This window comes from Corvus moneduloides, chromosome 3, assembly GCF_009650955.1.
Source record: "Corvus moneduloides isolate bCorMon1 chromosome 3, bCorMon1.pri, whole genome shotgun sequence".
Lineage (NCBI taxonomy): Eukaryota > Metazoa > Chordata > Aves > Passeriformes > Corvidae > Corvus > Corvus moneduloides.
In genome coordinates this window covers 94845953-94849201 of record NC_045478.1, presented here as the reverse complement: position 1 = coordinate 94849201, position 3249 = coordinate 94845953, and positions in this window count along the sequence as shown.

Below are 3249 nucleotides of genomic sequence, written 5' to 3'. Positions count from 1 at the left end.
TTTTTGTGCGGTGTGTGAGAAATAATTATATCTCTGATGTAAGCAACTAAGCTAAACTGAAATATTTTATATAGCAATCATACAGAGAACCCAAGGACAGACTGGAATCTAAGGAAACATGAACATGAGCCATCGCTTTGTATGGAACAGGATGCCCTAAGCTGTCTATGGAAGATCACAATATCTAAAGTAGCCATGTCTAAGCAAGGGGCATGTCTGAACTAGGCTCTTTCATGAACCTAGATGCTTTTTTCCAAACTGCAGAGATCTGTCTTCCTCTCCCCAAGGTTTATGGCTCTGAAATGGATCCCAGTAGCCAAGCCGGACCCTTCTCAAGCAATACTGGAACAGCAGTAAGGTACTTTTCCTCATTCTCAGAAATAGTCATTCCAGCTGTTGGCACTATGGAAAGCTGTGAGAGGCAGCTGGAGTTGTGCACCATTGTCTTTCTTATCCCACCATGTGCAGGGCCATCATCTTATCTGGAAATGGAACAACTGACATGTCTGGAGAGAGATTAATAAGGGAGCAGTGCTGCTGCAATAAAAACTGTCTGGAGAGATTCCACTCATCTATTTCATTTGTAAAAGGGCAAACTTCTAAAGCATAAATTTGTATTCCAAATGTGCTATGAAATACTTCAGGTGGGGAGGGTGAAGTGGGGACCTCACAGCATTGTATCCTGCAGTCCTCTGCAGCTGAACAGGCCCCATGGATGACATAAACAGCAGGGACTTTTACACTGTGTGCTGGTGCAGTACTCTTCCACACTATCACATGGCCATACTCAGCCTGCAGACTGTATTAGAGCAGAAATATGATAATATAAGTGTAACAACTTTCTCTCAATTCCAAACTCCAAGATACGCCAAACATTGTGTGTAAAACGTGAAAAATGAGCAATAATTATTTCCTAGGAAGAATGAACAAATCCAAAGCAGTGGAGAGGATAAAACAGTCTCAGCTTTGAAGAGGAAATCCTAAGGATGCTTATTGACACCATGTGCCCTCCTTGCTACAGGAGCATGGCTGAAGGGATGGGCAGGCTCTTAATGCTCATCATGCCTCAGCTACTGGACAGGGGAGGTCTATTTTAATGAAAGATTTTGTGTTTCCAGTCAGAAAAGTTGGAACACAGATTTTGTCTTTGTCAGAGGAGCATCTAATAGTTAGGCTTCGGAAAGGAGTTGTGAGGAAGAGATGAGTGCAGTGTTTGGCGGCATATGATGTCTGGATTTTCTTTCTTTATTCATGGAGTCCAGTAAGGCAGGATATAAAACAAACTTCATACATTCTGGCATGGAACGATTCTGCTCTTCATTTCAAAACCAAAGTGGTTTGAATTTCCTGCACTGCCACAGTTAGCCACACATACCTCCTCCTAACTCTGCTTGCATTCCCTTTCCGACTGCTCCCATAATCTCCCGATTCACCCATGTTTGGTGTCTGAGGAGGCAAAAAGGGAGATTTCAGAGCAATTTGTGGCAGATCCATGCTACAGGTGCAGAGAAACACAAGCCAGCTCACACCCAAGGGCAGTGCAAGTCCTTGTGACCCACATGAATCAGCACCAGCACCAGAAGCAAGATTCTTGTTTCATCACCATGCTGAGCCAACCTGGCCATATCCTTCTCCAACTGCACCAGCAACCGTGTGTGACTCCACAGCACACTCTAGTAGTGTTAGGGCAGGAATCTTTGCAGAGTACTTGGGGCACTTGTGGCCTCAGTCCCATCGTCAGAGAACCCAGTGCCTTCAGCTGCATTTTAGTTGTGTGGGAATTGTTTGAGCTCACTCCTGTTGCCACAGCTGCTTTAGGAAAACATTTAGTTAGAGATGAGGGTGAGGACACATTATAGATGTAAGCATATGGCTGTCAAACTTCTGCCCAACAGCTTCTATAGATATGTGGCACGTTATGTTATCCAAAGCACTTGAAATTTTTCAGATAACAAAAGCTAATGAAGGCAGCTCTTACAGCTTTATGTGGCACTTGCTTCCTCATAGAGTTGCCAATCCAGCTCTTTGAATTCTGTGCCAACAGCTTTGACACAAGTGAAAGAGCAAGCTGTGCTTTTAACAGATGCGAATGCTTTGGTTGCAGTGATCGCTGCTTTTTCAAAATCATTATCACATATGGGGGATTGCAGCTGCACACTTTTTCCAAAGTGACGACACCCAGACAGTAACTTTTGGAGTAACTTTTGTTGGAATAATTGGAATAACTTGCACTGGCAAGCCGTTAAGAAGCAAAAGCAAGTGGCATCATCTAGCAATTATTTTACTGTCCTGCAAGGGCTTGTATTGAGCAGACGCACAACACGTGGCTGGCATGGCTGGCAATGTCCTGCATTGCAGCCAAAGTGTTACACCAGCAGCAAGCCATGCTGCTGAATTCCAGGGAATCTGCTGTCCTTTCATGACTGCAGAATGAAGACAAACACAACAGCATTATACATGAAATTACTGGTTAAAAAGTCTCAATTTGAGGACAGTTCACCAGTTTTTAAGACATCTAGTTTTAGCCTGTCCCAGTCTATTTTTTTAGCCTAGGGAATGGCTACTGAGATAGGGTAACATTTCTTGCTCTGCTTGAACAAGGTTGTCATAATATCCTAAGAACTGGATTCTATCTATTTAGTTCGTTTAATGGCAATTTTAGCAAGGAAATGGCAATTTTTATGTCTATGAAGGTGAAGAACATAACCTAGAGATACTGGAATGCAGAAGACTCTCTTCCACGAGAAAACCTCATCAGCCAGGAGTGCCTGATGTTTCTTCAAAAGGCTGGGGCCGACAAACAGTTCTTTTGAAAAAGGTGTGCTCTGGCTGAGGAGCTGTGCCCCAGGTGAAGGAGCTACAGGAAGATGTGAACAGGCTATTGTAGTATTTGAGTGAATGGGCAAGAGATAGACCAATTGTTTTCAGAGATGCTACAGTCTCAAGGCTCTCTGGGGACTCGAACTTCCATTGTAGTAGAGAAGCAGACGGATTATCATGGAACACTGCAAGGTACTTAGTCAAGGGACTGTTAGTCAAGGATCTGTTAATGATGAAGGCTGGATATTAGGAAAAGGCTCTTCACCCAGAGGGTGTTTGGGAACTGGAACAGGCTCCCAGGGAAGTGCTCACAGCACCAAGCCTGACAGAGTTCGAGAAGTGTTTGGACAATGCTCTCAGGCACATGGTGTGATTCTTAGGGTGTTTTGTGTAGGGACACGAGTTGGACTTGATGATCCTTATGGACTC